We start from the raw sequence: 19,325 nt of genomic DNA, 5'->3' as shown, positions 1-19,325 counted from the left end.
GTTTGGTCAATGGCTGAGGATGCCAACACCTTTTACCGTGAATCTGAAAAAGCAACTGTCACCAGTGCTATGCTGTGCAGACAAAGAGGAGGGCCCAGAAGGCTGAGAGTGAACCCAACATCCTTGCCAAGACTGGGACCCCACAGATGCACTCTTACCCAACTTTTAACATTTAAAAACTTCACATTTATGAGGGCACCTGGGTGGCTCAGTCACTTAAGCGTCTGACTTGGACTCAGGTTATGATCTCACCGTTTGTGGGTCCGAGGCCCATTTTGGGCTCTGCTAACAGCTCAGAGCATGGAGCCTTCTTTGGATTCTCTGTCTCCCTCTTTCTCTGCCCCTCCCCTGCTCACGCTCTGTCTCTCCCTCTCTCTCAAAATAAATATTTTAAAAAATACCTTTTAAAAAAAAAAAGCTTCATATCTATGATAGAGTTGTAAGAAAGGTCCAACAAGAAGAAAACATGCATCCAAAATTTAGATGTGATGAGTTGTTAACATTTTGCCATATATATATATATATATATATATATATATATATATATATATATATATAGTGCTGAACCGTTTGAGGGTAAACTGCAGGTAGTTCAATCCTACAGAGCTTGTCATGTATTTCCTAAGAGTAAGGACGTTGAGCTATAAAATTATAGCTTAATTACCACACTCTGGAGATCTACTATCAATGTAATACTATTATCTAATAATCCGTCCATATTCAAATTTTCCCAATTGTCCCTGTTATGTCCTTTAGAGTGGGATTTTTTGGGGGGTGGGGGGCAGGCCAGGACCCAATCAAAGTTCGCATATCACATTCATTGCGCTTTCCCTTTTATTCTCCTTTCATCTAAACAGCTCTCAAATGTGTTTGTTTGTTCACTTGCTTATTTTTAGGACGTTAATATTTTTGAGAAGTCCAGGCCAGTTGTTTTGCACAATGCCCCTCAACTTGGATTTATTGGATTGTCTCCTCATGGTGATAATTTGGGCAAGAATACCACATAGGTATTTCTGTGACATGCTCAGTGCTCATATCAGGAGGCACATGATGATAAGTTTGATGACTCAGCTAAGGTGGTGCCCGCACAGTTCTCCATTCCCAGGGTGCCTTTACTGTGAATTAATCAGTAATCCGTGGGGAGATATCTTGAGACTGGTATTACACTCTTCTCCAGAATAATTCACCTAATGGTTTCTGCCTAGGTTGCTGATTCCTGCCTGAATCGAGTATTTCCAGGGTGGTTGCAAAATGTGAGTTGGTAAACTCATCATTTCTTCTACATTAATTACCTGATGTCCTTCAGCACTTTCCCCTCTCCCTCCCTCATCTTTTTCTTTCTTAATATCAACATGAACTCATGGATTCTTCTTTAATCCCATGTGTTATATACACTCCATAACTACCATTAGTGATTTTGATGCTCAGATTATCCCAGATTTGGCCAGTGGGATCTGGCTTTGGGCTGGCTCCTGGATTATTGTGACATGCCTCCATCATTTTTTTTAGCACTCCATATTTTCTGATGAACAAAAGATGTTTCAGGTATACCTCGCACCTTTCCTGCCATGACCCTACGATCATCCATTTCTCCAAGGAGCTCTGGTAACTTTTTGTGGACAATGCTATTTAGGAACCAAGATCTGAGCATTAGAAGCGCTCATTGCTACTGGGATGTAATGCTTCAGTAGGACAAAGGCACAGCATGGGAAGTCAGGCCCAGAGTCATCTGGGAACCTGTGCCATCAACAGAGGCTGAATGCAAAATTGGAATCAAGTATCACCTCCCAAGTACAGGAAGTATTTGTTGTTTTCAGATGAGCAGCATCCATTCCTCATTCTTCTGATAACAGTACCCCTTTCTCTTTTTGGGGAATTACCTCTCCCATTTGTAAACAGTCATGGCAGGACTGTAGATCAAGGTGCCGTGCACCTCTCCCCATATCCAAGAGGTGGGCACTAAATCCCTAGGGTAGACATATGCCCCGGGACCCAGGGAGGATGCTGAAGAAAAATACTGACATGTTTGAGCAGAAGCGGGTTTGACCACACGTCCGGAGTTGACAAAGCCAAGTGACCTTCAAGGTGAAATTAAACACCCCTCTACAAGGTCTGTTGGTTTCTCATTTAGTGAGAGCCTTTGTCCCACACAGTTGAAAGCTTCCCTGTCTTTGTAGAAAAATTCTGACACAATAGAGCCCATTTCAAACTTCCTTCCCTAATATTGGTTCTTTCGTGCATCCTTTCCACTTCATAGAATTCAGTTGTTTTGACAAACGTCTAGATGGCTAGTGATACATTTTCATCTCCTTCCAAATCCTCGCAACAGATACTCTGCTTGTAAATCAGCATGGCTTTTTTTTCTGAGGAAAAGCTTCTAAAACTTTGTTCATCTTGTGTCAGTCCCTGCAGGGTTTCTTTATTTGCCTGCTTGCTTGTTTTGTGGGGAGCAAAAGAAAAGCCTGAAATCTTGACACTCATAACCTTCAAAAATTATGAAATCTATTTACCTTCCATTTTCCCTTATTTGAATCCTTTTTCCCCCCTCTCTCTTTCTGGTTATTTTTCTAATCTCCAACACATAGATGTTACACAGAATGGTAGATATAGGTGAAAAGAAGGAAAGGAGGGAGGGAGAAAAGAGGAGAGGAAAGCGAAAAAAAGATCAAAGGAAGAAAGATTCTTACACCCCCCAGTGCTTCATAATGTAAAACACAATAAAATATTTTATATCTTTTGGTGCATGGGTTTTTTGAGCCACACCATGCTTTGACACTAGACTTATTCGTGTCAAAAGGACTCGGTCATTGTGGAAGACCATTGCTCTGGGGGATGGGGGAAGCACAGGTGCAAGTGTGCAAAATTGATGGGTGCCACTTGTTTCCTCTAAATGAATAGCGGGAGATTTGTATTTCAATATGGGCCATGAGAATAAAAGTGGTTATTTCAGGGCTACAGGAAATACCAACTGCCAGAGCCTGAGGCATCTCTCTGCCCTGCCCTTATAAATCTGAACTTACAGGACAAGTGGGGTGGATGTTCACTGTTGGATGGCCAGTTTGGCTATATGTGGAAAGAAATGAAACAGTGTGGGGGAGAAGAGGTTCTGATGAAGGTATCATTGGTTTTTCTGAGGTTTGGAGCAATAGACAGACCTCCAACTGGCGGAGGGGGAAGACTGCTTAATTTCCTACTCACTCAAAACCCTTTTAGCTCATCAGACATGTATTGGGGGTTGGCAACATCCAGGAAGGCAAAAATGTGCAGGCACTCAAGCTTTTGCTCATAAAGGGACAAGGGAAATGCCCAACTCTGCTCTGACCAACACAAGAGCTTCCCTTAGTGCCGGGCAGCTTACAGCCAATGGTGCACCACAAACCCTTCACTACCAAGTTTCGGTCCTTAGGCAGACATTATTGTTTCTTCCCTACAGCTGGGGTACTTGTGGTTACCGTAATTTCTGTATGATTTCTGTTGAGGTGTTAGCTTATCCAAGATTGTAGAAGGTGGATTTGAACTTGAAACAGGTAAATACAGGTGTGGCATCACATCAAGCAAGTGCAAAGGAGAGACATTTCTCAGACTCTTGCTACTCCAAATGTGATCTTTACACCAGCAGTGTGGGTATCACCCAGCAGTCTGTGGGAAATGCAATATCTCTGCCCCTCCCCCTCAGACCCACTGAATCAGAATCTGCATTTTAACAATATCTCTGGTGACTCATGTACATGAAAAGTTTGAGAAGCAGTAGCTTAGAACATGGAAGATCTTTGTCATACCAACAGATGAGACTTCGGTCAGGGCATTAACAAGCCAGCTGATATCCAAGCATCAACCAAATGGTCAGGAGCTACAAATGAATAGTGGTACATAAAATGTCACCTGTATCTTGAGTGCGGACGCAATTTCTGATGTGTGAGAGAACAGGCACAAACCCAGACAGCTGAGGACTACATTTTTCCCTACACTGACATTACATCATCCACTCTGACAGTCACCACAACTCTGCGATGTAAGTAGTACAGACTCTCGCACCACCCCCATCTTGCAGGTGGAGTAACTGAGGTTCTCAGAGGTAGGACAACTTTCCCAAAGGCACATGACTCTGGTGAGGTCCAGCTGGCACTTGAACGCTGATTGCCTGGTTCCAGGAAGGAGTCCTTCTACAGATGCTTCTGAGCCAGTGTGATAAGGACCAGGCTGGTTGTGTGACTGAAATGAAATCAGCGTGACGTATGCTTGAAAGGAAACAGGATTTCTCTAGTGGGGAGTTGGGAAAAGTAGATAAGCTGACATGATGCCGACAGCTTCAGATATCAGATCCCGGGTGTCTGGCTCCACAAAGAATTCACCTTCACGTTCATATCCTTCTTAGGTACAAGGGGGAGCTGATATCAACAGGCCATCCCACTGAGACCTAGAAACCATCCAGGACAACATGCATCTCTCAAATCTAGGACAGGTCCCTTCTTTTGACAATAATGGCCTATTTTTTCCACAGCAGGGTGACTAAACTCTTTCCTTCATCTCCAAGTGAGGCTGAAAAAAACCCAGATTTAGAGCTTCTTGCTGATATGAACTAACTTGAACGGAAAACCCATTGTTCAGCCTTGTTTCCTCAGTCACCTGCCTAACCTGATTGTAGTCACTTAGAGAGAAGTTCCCCACAGAGAAACTGAAGAGCTTTGCTTAAAGTAATCAACAGAGACCTTGGGGGCTGTTGCAGACCTCAGGAGACGTTTTAGCAACTGTGCCTGGGTACCTTTTCCTCCAGTCCCAATCACTCCTCCTGACATTGTCTGTAAAACTGGACCCTGATGGTCTTCAATAAAAGGGACCACATGGATTCTGAGAAAGAGGTAAGCTGGGGCAGGCTGGAGAACTAAAGGTAGGAAGATCACCATTTTGTGAGCAGAGAACCTTCACACTTAGCTGGCCTGCCTCTTGGAGTCACTAAATTCCTGTGGGAGGTCAAGGCAGAAGAGAAAGAAGCAGAGTTCCGGGAATGATGTTCAATTAAACTAACTCAGTGTATCACTGGCTCATTTCAGCCTATCTTCAGGACAAACGAGAAAGAAAAGTCACAAGAGAGGGCACAGTATCGATTAGCGGTATCCAATCATGGACTATCTTTGTTCAATGCATCATGATATAAAACAGTAAGAAGAAAAAGAATTCACGAATATAATTTGGAAGCCCTCCTTGGCTTGTAGAATTAAGGTTGGCCAATGTTTTTCTCATACACAGAAGTGGACAGTTTCTCATCATTCCCCTTCTTCCACCCAACTCAAGATCAATGGTTTCCTGTGCTTGTGCTTCAGAAAGCCATATCAGTAAAGCAGAAACCACTCTAGGTGTTCCAAACAAAAGAATTGATTACAAAGGTTTGGGGGTGGATGGGAAAACAATTAGAAAGGGAGGGTTTGATAAGCAGAAAGAAGAAGGATGATAATCAGACATCAGAAGCTGTTAATGATGGGTGCCTGGGTGGCTCAGTTGGTTAAGTGTCTGACCCTTGATCTCAGCTCAGGTCTTGATCTCAGGTTCATGCATTCAAGCCCCACATTGGTCTCCATGCTGAGTGTGGAGCCTACTGTAAAAGAAAAAAATTTTTTTGGAAGAAAAAATAAAAACAGGTTGGATCTGTGAGCCTGCACCCAGTGTAGTGTTGGAGACACTGAGGAATCTCTTCTGGAGTTTTCAAAGAGGGGCCACCTCCTCCAGGGCTAACACTGCACAAAAAGTGCTGTCTCTGCCTTGGATGTTGGAGTCTGGAAGTAATCCACCTCTCTTGTGGCTACAACTACAGAAATTTCCCTCCTTTTCCACCCTCTGATTTCCAGCCAGTGCACCCCAAAAGGAAGCCAGCTGTCAGAGAAGCATAGGACATATAGCATGCAAATTTCCAGCCCCAGAAGTACAGATTATGTGTAGATTATGGAAGGGCTAGTATTTATAACCAGCACAGCAACCAAGCTGTCCTAGGTTGACAGCGCCACCCAATGGCCAGCCCTGGAATCGACATGACCCAATACCTTTTTCCTTCTCAAGGAAAAGGACAGGTGACCTACACGTAACTTTAAACTGTGAGCTGAATCAGGTCAGCTCCACATATATTTGTTCAGAGCCTCAGGCCGAAGGAACAGCAGCTACCCAGGGTATGCTTTTCTATGGTGGGTCATAAGAGTGCAAGAAGGTGAGCAAAACACACAGGCATATTTGAGGTGTCTGTTTGCATCATATCTGCCAAAGTGCCATTGGCCACAGCAAAACCAGTATTTCACCATTTCACTGGGTAGTCAGACTGTGCTGCAGGATAGAATATAAACATGAGTGCAACTAAAGTTCAAAGGCAGAGAAGTGCACCCAAGGGAGAGACCAGTGCATGGTTTGCTGAAAACAGACTGCATGCATACAAGGCTCAGCATGGTCCAGCATTTACTTGCAGCAAGAATGGAGATCTAGTGCACAAGCGCCAGGCCTGTGCAATGTGTCAGTCCACCATGGCCAGTGGATCTGTTCCACACCAACACAGCACTTACCCCCATTTCATGCTGCAGCGGAAGGAACCCAAACCTTCCCACTGGGGTCTGAAATACAGAAAGCCATGGGCGTGCATGAGAGCCACTGGCTCACGTGCTTAAGGAGAACAAGACTACATATCAATCTGGGAACAGAGAAAGATCTTTCTTCACAAGGCCCTAAGCCCAGCATAGACTGTGAGAACTCTGACTCTCCCAGTAAGGAAACGTTCCAGGCTCAAACCCACTCATAAGACCAAGCTGGGGCCAAATGACCACACACAGGAGACTGCCTTTCCCAACAGCTCAAGTCCTTGAGAAGGGAAATCCACTCTACTCACCTAGTGTACCGCAAGGTCATATGGTAAAAGAATTGTGATTAATAATCCAATACACCACAGAAGGCAGGAAAAACTCCTGTCTTTGACCCCTCTATTCCTACCTTCTAGTACAAGGTCCAGCATAGAACAGACATCAAGCAATGGTTGTTGAAATTAATAGGTTATAAATGGCATGGAGTAATGTGAGGTGTGTATATAACACAGTGATTAGGAACATGAACTTAAACATCACAGGACCTGATTTCAGTGTAAAATGACACAGTGATTTCAAAAAAAGTTTGGGGGTACCTGGCTGGCTCAGTCTGTGGAGGATGTGATTCTTTTCTCTTTTTTTTTTAATATTTTTATTTATTTTTGAGAGGGAGGGAGGGACTGAGGGGTGGGTGGACAGAGGATCTGAAGCGACAGCTGCAAACCCCCTGCTGGGCTTGAACTCATGAACCCGTGAAATCATGACCTGAGCTGAAGTCGGACCCTTAAATGACTGAGCCACCCAGGCACAAGGGTGTGACTCTTGACCCAGTATGTGTTCAAGTCCCACATTGGGCATGGAGCCTACGTTTAAAAAAAGAAAAATTATTGGACCTTTTTTTTAATGCTTATTTATTTAAGAGAGAGAGAGAGAGCATGAATGGGGAGAGGGAAGAGAGAGGAGAGAATCCAAAGCAGGCTCCACGCTGTCAGCACAGAGCCCAATGTGGGGCTTAATCCCACAAACCATAAGATCATAACCGAAACCAAAACCAAGAGTCACCTAGGCACACCAAACTTTGAAAAAAAAACAACTTTAAATAAAAATAGCTTGGGGGTGCCTGGGTAGCTCAGTCAGTTGGGCGTTTGAGTTCAGCTCAGGTCATGATGTCACGGTTTGTGGGTTTGAGTCTCACATCGGGCTCTGTGCTGACAGCTGGGAGCCTGGAGCCTGCTTCGGATTCTGTGTCTCCCTCTCTCTGCCCCTCCCCTGCTTGTGTGTGAGTTCTCTCTCTCTCTCTCTGTCTCAAAAATAAATAAATAAACATTAAAAAACAACCAACTTGGTAGTTTTTCTGTAAAGTTAAACATAAACCATTAAACCCAGCAACACTACTCTTAGGAATCTACCTTTAAAAAAATGAAGGCAGGGGCACCTGGGTGGCACCGTCGGTTAAGCATCTGACTTCAGCTCAGGTCACCATCTGGCAGTTCATGGGTTCCAGCCCCATATTGGCCTTTGTGCTGACAGCTCGGAGCCTGGAGCCTGCTTCAGATCTGTGTTTCCCTCTCTCTCTGCCCCTCCCCCACTCGTGCTCGGTCTCTCTTTCTCACGAATAACCATCAAAAAAATGTTTTTTTTTTTTTAATGAAGGCATACAGCCACACAAAAACATGCATGTGAATGGTCATAGCAGAATCATTCATAACAGCTAGGAAATGGGAATAATCCAAATGTCTATCAGTTGGTAAGTAGATAAACAAATGCAGTATATCCATCCAGTAGAATACTATTCGGTATTAAAAATGAATGAGCTACTAATACTTGCAACCACATGGACGTACCGCTGGATAAATAAAAGAAGCCAGATGAAAAGACCACATATCATATGATTCCATTTATATAAGACGTCCAGAAAAAAGTCAATTCACAGAGACATACTGAAGATTAGTGGGTTGCCTGGAGCTACAGATGAAAATGCAGATTGCATTCAAATGAGCACAAAGGGATCTTGTGGAGGGCAAATGGAAATTTCTAAAACTGGATTGTAGTGATGGTTGCACACATTGTAAAATTTACTAAAAATCACTGAGCTGTACATTAAAATGGATGAATTTTGACAAAGTTAAAATAAGACCTGGGTTCAAATGCTGGCCCTACCACTTACTATCCATGTGACCGAGAGTGAGTTGAATAGTCCTATAACCTCTGTGAGTCTCCATTTCTGTAAAATGGGGACTTAACCGAGGATTGTTGAGAGCTCGATGAGATAATGCATGTGGTACCCTCAACACAGGGCCTGACAGGTGTCTGAGGAGCTGTCATGGAGTTTCTAGCACCTTTTGCTTTTAGGGAAATCACTTCCACTCAGATCAGATCCATCCCAAGTCCAAGGCCCAATCTCACTTTCTGTTTAAGTTGCTGGTTCCCAGATCCCCCCAGGAATATGTCGATCTCTGCCTTGTCCCAAGTCCCTGGTACAAGAATTACTCAGAATATTTCTGGGCCAGAAATAAAAGTATGTCAACTTCACCTACTACACTGCTCCAGAAATTGAAGCTTTTCCAGAATGTTATACTGACATGAGAGAACCCCTGACCAAATATAGACACCTCTTCTTCACCTTTTATTTCACTTTTTTTTTGTTTAATGGAAAAAAAAAAAAAAGAAGAACCTTGGCTTAGCAAGTCTGGGCTGCCAGGAGCTGACAGATATTCTAAGCAAGTTGCAGGAAACATCCCAGCCTTTGCAATGAACCTTTGGGGAAGGAACAGCCACTGAGAATGTGATTCACTTTGATGACAGCTTCCTGATGAGGGCTCGAACCAGCTGGAGGGTTGGTCAATTTATGACTTCACAGAAGACTCAATAAAAGTCATAAATAAAAGGGCATGTGGATGTGAGTGCACCACACGAAGTCGGGAGGTCCCAGACGACAGAACACAAGGCCAGTAACTCTGATTTGGCTCAAGGTTTATCACTGACGCAATGAAAGGTACAGACCCCGTATGCCAGCCATGCTTGTCGCCCGATGGAAACAGATTGTGCCTAAGGACTAGGGGAGCCATTTCTCAGTTTCCTCGGGCTGTGGATCTGCGGATAGGGAGGTGAGGAAAGGCCGCCTTCCCTAATAAAATAAACCCCGGTGCCTCCAAGCTTGACCCTCCTTAAGGATTCTTCTAGGAATGAACAACTGGATGTCTCACCTCCCCAGACTGCCTGACTGTCCATTCAATCCGCTCTTGAAAACCAAATGCTTTGTGTTCACATACAACACAGAATAGCTTCAGAACAGGCCACCTGTTGTACTTCCATTCACTCATATAATAACCCTTATTACTATTATTGCTGATGTCAATAAAATTGATTCTGAGCTGACTTCCCCTCCTGAAATAATACGGACATCAAGTCATTGTTGTGATGGTGAGGGCCACATGAGATAGAGTGAAAAATAAATAAAGAAACAAGCTTCTCAGCACATGCCTGGCACATAGCAATCCTCCAGAACGTGCGGCTGTGGAATTTCTCACTATCCAAACACTTTTCCATGAAAAGATTTAAAACTCACACAGCAGTGTTATGGAGCCTTTCTCTCATGTGGAGGATGTAAGATGTACTAGATACACACACACACACACACACACACACACACACACACACACACACACACTTTGGGATACTTTATATCCACTTTGTAGATGTGGCTGCTATATAGATGTAGATTATATAGATGTAGATTCTATATAGAGAGAGCCAGATAGTATACAGTGAGGGGACAGGCATGATATGCTAGAGGGTGGTCAGGAAAGTCCTCCCTGTTAAAGTGACATTTGAGTAGAGTCCTGAGTGAAGTGACGGAGTGGGCCATGTGGATATCTGGGCAAAGGGCATTCTAGGTAATGGGAGCAGCAAGTGCAAAGGCCCTGCGGTGGGATCTATCACAATATATTTGAGAGTTGAACAGTCATCGATGTGCAGGAGTAGAGTGAGCAAAGTAGGTCAAGGGAGTAATACCAGACAAAGCCAAATGTCAGGAGCTAGGGCCTACAGGGCAAAGAGTTTGGGTTTTACCCGAAACGTGATGGAAAAGGCAATCAAGCATTTTCACCTGAGGAGTATCGTGATTGGATTTACTCCCTCGAAGGACCAGTGAGGCTACCATGTGAAGGGTAGATGATGAAGAGGCAAGGGAGGGAGCAGGAAAGAATGGCTACGAGGCTACTGGAGTTGTCTAGGCTGGTGACAGTGCGGCCCTGAACTGGGGCAGTGGTGAGTGGATCTGGGCCCCACTTTGGAGGTAGAGCAGACAGAACGAGCAGAGGCAGTCGGAGGACTGGGTGGCAGGGTGTGCAAGTGGGAGGAAGGGAAAGGGAGCAAAGGTGACTCCTGGCTCTTTGGTGAGCACCCTGGGAGGAGGATAGAGCCATTCACTGAACAGTAAAGACACACGAGAAATATTTGGGCTGGAGGGGGTGGGGGGCCAGTGGTGAAGTGGGAAATGTTCTGAGTCTGGGTCACACTTTAAGCCATGTCAGTCATTAAAAAATTATAAATAAAAAAATAAGATAACCCATATCAGTCATTCACACCTCGATGGAACTAATTAATAACATCTCCTATTAATTGGGGCTTTTCAGTTCACAAGAAACTTTCATTTTTACTATATTGTACATGACATATTACATAGTAAATAGCATATATAGTGGGTATGGTATATTATACAGATAAAAGTTGCTTAAATACAGCATACATTACATACCATACCTTATTAAATAAAGTGCATATATTACATAGTATATAATATTATAATAGTATAGTATCTATATTATACAAATCTATGTAACACATGGTGTATTATTTATTATACCAATAATATATTATGCTCAGTATAGCATGTAGTATCTCTATTATAGTGTGTGTTGTATGGTGTAATATATCATATATATTATATATTACATTATATACAGTATATATTATAGCATATATAGTATATATTATAGCATATAAATAATATATAGCATGTATGATATATGTGCTATTCATGTTACATAGTATATATGATAAAGAGAGCACGTATCATATAAACTAGTGCTTATATGCTATAGTGTATATTATATAAACTGTAATATATAACATGCAGTATGCTATGGTATATTTTATATATATATATAATATGCTAGCTATTACAGAGTATATTATACATATAGTACATTATGTATAGGTTATTATTTATTATCTTTTTAGGCCTTTAAAGCCTCTAACCTTCCCCCTAATTTCTCTCCCCCACCAAACTGGGAGAAAACAGTCTCAGAAGAGGAAATGACTTTCCCAAAGTCTCAGAGGTGGCAGGACGAGAAGCTGGGGCCCATAGAATTCCACTTTGCCTACATTGATTGCTGTATAAGCTTCAGACCTTTTCACGAGAAAAGTCTTGATGGTAAGAAAGTTTTGCCCTTGTTTATAGAATGTAAATATGCTCCAGATACTATGCCAAGAACTCCTAAATTGTATCTCATTTAACCCTCCCACTGAAACTACCTCTGAGGATATATTTTGTCATGGTTATCTTTCCACAGATGAGAAAACTGAGATTCTAATAGATCGGGGACCTTGCCCAAGGTCACAAGGTTGATGAGGAATAAACCCCCCCACACACACCCGAGCTCTTCACTCACCACAAGGAGGTAACTGAATAGAAAAGCCCAAATGCCGGTTACATCCGTTCAGCTGCAGGAATCCGGGTGTAGCTTCTGCTAAGCCTGTGGAAAGAAATGTACAGTTTTCATGTGACTTTTCCCTTCTGAACTATGTCATCTGTAGTGAGAGAGATCTCCAATTTGGGCTTCAGTGCACTGACTATGTTGCACAGCTAAACCCCCTTGTTGGGGGCGGGGGGGATGAAAATCACTAAAACTGAGCCTGACAAAGAAATGACTAGCACGCAGTCAGCGAGGATGGAGTTGAAGCCCTCAAAGGTGGAAATTACATAAACAGCAGCCTAGATTCCTAAAATGTAGATTTCTCCTATCCCAGTTCTTCAAAAGCTCCAGACGCTTGAAGGAAAATACCTCTAAGTAGACATTTGTTACTTATTTTTCTCTCGTTGCCTGTGCAAACATCCTCCTAAGCTGCACATTTCTCTTATCTTTTTCCTCTCTTCTCTATCACACCAGTTGCCTGGAGCCCTTATTTCTCCATTTTTTTCATCGCTCAAAATTGCACAAAGCTTTCCCAAAGCATTGGTCTGTCGAAACTCATGTATAGTCTGAGATCCTAGCTAGAATTGAGAGGAAGATGAGAAGGAGAGGAGGCAGCGGGGAGCAAGAGCCTGAGTCTAGCCCAGAGAGCCCAGGAAAATGGGCTTTTGCTCAGATAGGTTAATAACATGTGGGTTGCATGAATTTTAAGAACAGGGAAATGTCGCTTTCTAGAAGAACATAGTCTCAGAAATGGTTCCAACAGTTCTCCCCGACATATGTGAATAGAAAGCTACCAGCTCTGGGGGGTAAAGGAGGCCAGGAGCCAACATTTATTGAGCCCTTACTGTGTACCAGGGCACATTTCCCTAATCCCTATAGCAACCCTAAGTGAGGGATAGTATCACCCCTTTTTGGGGATTGGAAATATAAGTGTTTGTAAGCACTATAACAGCAGGGATTTTGTCTGTCTTTTGTGCCCACATCAGCAGCAGGATGCCCATTGCATAGCAGGTGCTCAGTAAATATTTGGTGAAGGAATGAATGAATGGGTAAACGAATGAATGAATAGACCAACACTTACGGAAATACAGTGTATAGGAAAAATAAAGAACACAACATTGGAGTTGGAGAGGCCTAAGGCAGGATTAGATGCAATAATGCTGATTAGATGAGGTTATAAAGTACTTGTAATCAAGCCCTCTATAAATGGTAGCTGTCTTTATTGTGGTATCATGACAATCAAATCTACACTTGAATTAAATTAATGTTTGATGATGATGAAGAAGAAAGAGGAGGAGGAGGAGAAGGAGGAGGAGGAGGGGAAAGAAGAGAAGATAGGGATGGTCTCAGAAGTATCAGTGGAAAAAAAGATCCTGCCTTGAAATCTTGTAGAAGATGTGAAAACTTGCCAGCGGCCGCCCAATATATTCTTTTTGAATTAGATCAGTCTCTGTAAGGGCTGCCACCTGTCTTGAACTTTCGAGGGACCCAGAATTCAGAATTCTGGCTCCTCCTTTCCCTATTCCAGCCAAGTGCAGTTGGATGAAACATTTATTCCTTCCTCTATCCACGTTGGGAATGACTTTTGAAAGTTTGCATTTGGTCTCTCTCTCTCTCTCTCTCTCTCTCTTTTTTTTTTTTTTTTTTTGTTGTATTTTATTTTTTAATGTAATTTATTGTCAAATGGCTTACATACAACACCCAGTGCTCATCCCACCAAATGCCCTCCTCAATGCCCATCACCCACTTTCCCCTCTCCCCCACCCCCACCCATCAATCCTCAGTTTGTTCTCTGTACTTAAGAGGCTCTTATGGTTTGCCTCCTTCCCTCTCGGTTTGTAACTGTTTTTCCCTTCCCCCTTGGTCTTCTGTTAGGGTTCTCAAGATCCACATATGAGTGAAAACATGATCTCTGTCTTTCTCTGACTGACTTACTTCACTTAGCATAATACCCTTCAGTTCCATCCATGTTGCTGCAAATAGCAGGATTTCATTCTTTCTCATTCAGGTAGTATTCCATTGTATATATAAACCACATCTTCTGTATCCATTCATCAGTTGATGGACATTTAGGCTCTTTCCATAATGGCTATCGTTGAAAGTGCTGCTATAAACATTGGGGTACAAGTGCCCCTATGCATCAGCACTCCTGTATCCCTTGGGTAAATTCCTAGTAGTGTTATTGCTGGGTCATAGGGTAGGTCTATTTTTAATTTTTTTAGGAACCTCCACACTGTTTTCCAGAGCAGCTGCACCCGTTTGTATTCCCACCAACAGTGCAAGAGGGTTCCCGTTTCTCCACATCTCACCAGCATCTATAGTTTCTTGATTTGTTCATTTTAGCCACTCTGACTGGTGTGAGTCTCTTTACAGGCATGCCACACAGAACATATCCAAAATGTCTGGATTGGATGTTTCTCTGATATACTGGTTCTCAACGTATGCTTCGCAAACCAGCAGCATCAACACCAGGTAGGAACTCATCAGAAATGTGAATTCTTAGAGCACCCTGGACATCCTGAATGGGAAGCTCTGAGGGTGACGCCCAGCCATCCGTGTTTCCACAAGCCATCCAGGTGATCCTGATGTCCGTGCATAGGTTTTCAGAACTGCTGCCCAAATGAAAGGCAATTAGGGGAGCCCCAAACTGTCCTCTCCATTTAGTGTGTGGCAGGTCTCTGATCTTCAAAGGAGAGGAGTAGGCAGAAGCAGGTTTGCTGGAGAACAGGTGTCTTCTGTAGCAAAGGGGAAGAACCAGAAAACTCTTGCTCAGTCAACCCCCAATCCTGAACATCTACTATGCCCCAGGAGCTGTGCTAAGTGCCAGGAAAACCATGGTGAACAAGATGTATGATTCCAGCTATCCAGGATCAAACAATGGGTGAGAAGGACCAGAAGCTCACACGCATCACACCGGCAAAGATGGAAAATCTGACAAAACCAAATTCTGGAGAAACAGGAAGCCTCGTGGGTGGATGGTAAGAGTGTACATTGGCACATCCACTCTGCAGAGCAGTTTGGTGACACCTAGTTGAGCTGGAGATGTGCCAACTCTACAGCCTACCAGTTCCGTTCCTGAGTATATACCGTAGGACGGGAGAAGCTCCATCACTTTTCACGAGGAGAGATGTCCAGGAGTGTGTATAGCAGCACTGTTTATGACAGAAGAAAGCTGAATGCCCACTTACAGGAGAATGGGTAAGTAAATCGTGATACGGTTGTCCAGTAGAATGCCATCGTAACCAGTAGCAGTAACAGCAGTAGTGAAATAAGTGAATAAATGGAATAAGTGAAACATAATTTTGATAAATTGAAAAAAATCATAATAGTGGGGAAAAAAGCTAAATCATGAAATGATATGTACAGCAGGATTCTACTCAAAGTTTTAAAACATGCAACACAATACTACATGTTGATAACAGATCATTCATACACAATGAAAAGTATAAAAATATGCATGGAGGGGCACCTGGCTCGTTCAGTCAATGGAGCCTATAACTCTTGATCCTAGGGTCATGAGTTCGAGCCCTAGGTTGGGTGTGGAGATTACTAAAAATAAGAAATAAACTTTAAAAAAATTTAATGTACATGGAATAAAAAATGCATTCTGAGGATAAAGATCATCACTGGGAAGGGAGAGAGAGACAGAAGAAAAGGCACAGGACTGAGATGGGGTCCAGCGGGATGAGATTGTATTTGTTATGCTACATTTCTTAAGCTGAGTGAAGCATAAATGGTTGTTCACTAAATCAGCCCACAGTTTTTTTGTGTGTACCTGGAATAGCTCGTAATGGAATAATTTTACATAAGCCACTGCAAGTAGTTAGTAAATAATTATAAATGTGGAAAGCACCATGAAGAGACGACAGGCTGTCATAAGAGGAGACATAACAAATCCCTTTATTTCAACCTTGATTTTTACTTGCCTTCTTGAAAGTCTTACTGTCAGCTGCAACCAGTCATAAATTAGATTTCATTTTTGCTTGTCTATATTCTTTGATTTTCTGACCAAGGAAATAAACCATTTGGATTTCGAGATATGTAATTGATATTTTTGATGGGGGCAGTCAAAATCATTTACAAAAGTTTCTTGGGCATTTCAATGTTCTATATGTCTAACACATACTTGTAAGTATAGACACATTAGATGGTGAGTAGGGAATTCTGGGAGGATCTACATCAAGAAGTCAGCAGCCCTTATTTCTGGTGGGAGTATTAGAAATTTGTATTTGCATCTTAAAGTGACTCCTCATGTTTTCATCAACTCATCCCTTTCTCTTCTTTCGTCTGGAACAAAAACCCTCCTTCTTATGGGAAACCTATTCCTTGTATTTCAAGGGGGACTTGTTTCCACCTTCCCGGCCTCTGGCTCACTAACATGTCTAATCAGAACATTTCATTTGTAGCCACAGGGATTGGCTGATTGGCTCAAGGATGCACATGTGATACATGCCCAGCCAATCATATCCCTCCCTGAGATTCTTCTTTCCAGTAGCGTTCTTCAAATGATGGGAATTAGTCTAGAGTTAGTCGTGTTTACTTTTAGACCTCTTCTGCCTGGAATAGGCAGAAGAAATGGAGAAATGAATAGAGTGAGCAAGACAGCACCTTGCCAGGATTGAGCCCTGGATGTAGCCCTGCCTGACTCATCCCTGGAACAACATCCTTGTATTGATACATTCTCTTGCATCACCTACACCAGGTTGGGATTGATTTCTGACACTTGAAGCTGAACATGTTCTGACTTTTACACTTCTATTTTGTTCCCCTCTATTTTCTACAATTTCCACAATGAGCATGCATCACATGTAGAACATGTTTCAGAATTGAAGAAGAAGAGGAGGAGGAGGAGGAGAAGGAGGAAGGAGGAGAAGGAGGAGGAGGAGGAGGAGGAGGAGGAGGAGGAGGAGGAGGAGGAGGAGGGAAGGAAGGAAGGAAAGAAACAGCACATCAGTGTTTATCTGCAGAGGGCTCGCTCACAGACCCTTTTCCTCTAAGGTGTAGGCCAAGCCCACCTAATTTGGAGGAGGCCATGGCTTGCTTCTGGCCCATGACACCCACTGGCTCTTCTGAGGTCTCCAGGCTGATTCACTGCTTCTAAACACTTTCTCCCTAACCAACAAATTACTGAAAAATCCACCTTTTCCAGCATTCCACGTTGGTCCCTGCTTTACAGTGATAATCAGTATAAAGTTGGGTGTCTCTTTCCCTGTGGGAGAAAAATTCTATCACGGCATGAAGTGGAGCAGAGTGTGGGTGGCTTTAACAGGGAGGTAGGAAAGCTTATGTAAGTGACATTATTATATGTGATTATATCACCAGGGTAGGAGAAACTCATTCATATTTGGGTGTTATACCCACCATTAAGTTTTAGGCTTATGTGAAATAAAATGATGAAGAAAAGCCATGTTCTCTCTCCTTTGCCCAACCCCAGAATAACATCAACACTTATTCAGCCTTACTTGGTCTGGGCAGTGTTCTAAGCACCTTCCGTATACTAAATCCTCATAGCAACCCCATGAGGGGAACTGTCCCCATTTTACAGACAGGCAGACTGAGCTACAGAGATGTCCTAACTTTCCCAAGATCCCGTAGCTGGAAAATGGGGGAGCCAAGACTCCAACCCATGCCGTTCATACCCCACATCCACCTTCTAAACCTCTCAGATAAGTCAACATTGAAGCTCTGTACAAAACCAAAATCAACCAGTCAGATCTCTCAGTTTGGTCAAACACACCATAAATTTGTCAGCAAGAAGGGGGAAAAAACCCACCCAAACTATTTTTGTTTTCTTTTAATTAAATTGACTCCCTGGCTGTTGCAAACCCAGAATATCAGGAACTGTTACAGACAACCTTGTGCGTATAAGGCAGAGATTTCAAACTGGAGGGCAGTAAACCAAATTCAGCCCACAGATGTGTTTGCTTTCGCTGGATCCAGCCATTTTTCAAAATGTTTTAAATAGAGCACGTACTCTTGAGTTTATCACAGTCCCCACCACTGCCTAAGGTATTAGACTTGGTCCACTCGCTTACAGGGAGGGAATCTGAATTAGCAGCATCTGGTCTAGGGAATGCTTGGTAACAAAAAGAAAACTCTTTTGTTGACTTCAAAAGAGTATTTGGGTAATAATAATAATAGCTAAAATGTGTGGAGTCCTTACTCTATGCCAGATCTCATATGAAGTGCCTTGCTTCATTTGATCATAACCAGTCTTGTGAGAGGTTATGGGTGTGGTAACCACGAGAGTGCACCCGCTGGACATGAAATCTACCCACCTCATCAGTGACAGAGCATAGCAGGGAAACTAAGGCAGGCCCAGTCCTAGAAAACACAGGACTCCTCTGACAGCCAACTTGGGACACCTCGACCTTTTTCATACTATGCCGTTCAGACGTTTCCACCCAACCCTCTCTCCTTCCCTCAGGGTCAGACTTTCATCGCAGTCTGACTTCTGTCACATAAATGTTCCACCTAATGAAGTCCTTGCACGTTGCTTCCCAGAGCCTCTTAGAGGACCCAGAGTGACACCGGGGCTCTCCCAAGATCACACAACTAGCAAGTGACAGAGCCGGGATTTCAACCAGGTCTACCCAACGCCACGAGCCAGAGTTCTGAACCATCATCTCAGACCCAACTTGGCCATGGCTCCTATTTTCTCAAACTTCTTGGTTCAAAGTAACCAGAAATCACAATCCGGACCCCAAAGTGGCCAGGGGCAAGAGGGAGAGTTTCAGACCCCAGGGTTGCCGTCGAGTACTAGGAAAGAGCGTCGGCTACTCAGAGCTCAAGGAAGGAGGCACAGGCGACTGGAAAAGGGACATAGTTCTACGCTGCTCTTTTCCCAAGGCCCTGTGGGAGACATGGCCCTGCAATACAAGAGCAAGCACTGGACTGAAACTCTGGGAGTGCACCCAGCCTACCCTACAGAGATGCGTCAGCAGCAGGCGGGAGTTGTGACGCAGGGCTCTGGAGCCCATGGAGCATGTTCGTGTCTACCATTATGACATTTGATCCTTAGGTGTCATCATTATATGTGTAAAATCTTTTCACTTTGTTAAATCATTTGCAT

The 19,325-nt window shown here is 43.3% G+C and overlaps 1 long non-coding RNA gene across 3 annotated transcripts in view; it reads right to left on the bottom strand.

Moving 5' to 3' along the window:
• LOC132689133 (uncharacterized) overlaps window positions 1-12,663 on the bottom strand; it is a 237,807-nt gene extending 225,144 nt beyond the window's left edge. The window contains exon 1 of one of the 3 annotated variants that reach the window (XR_013553003.2): window positions 12,230-12,663. This is a non-coding gene — a long non-coding RNA (uncharacterized LOC132689133). The remainder of the gene's footprint in view (window positions 1-12,229) is intronic. The other 2 variants (XR_013553004.2, XR_013553005.2) reach the window with 2 other exon arrangements.
• Window positions 12,664-19,325: the final 6,662 nt, after the last annotated feature.

This window comes from Panthera onca, chromosome E3 (assembly GCF_046562875.1).
Source record: "Panthera onca isolate mPanOnc1 chromosome E3, mPanOnc1 haplotype 2, whole genome shotgun sequence".
Taxonomy (NCBI): domain Eukaryota; kingdom Metazoa; phylum Chordata; class Mammalia; order Carnivora; family Felidae; genus Panthera; species Panthera onca.
Note: the sequence above shows the minus strand (reverse complement) of the source record. Positions and strands in the feature narration are given on the sequence as shown.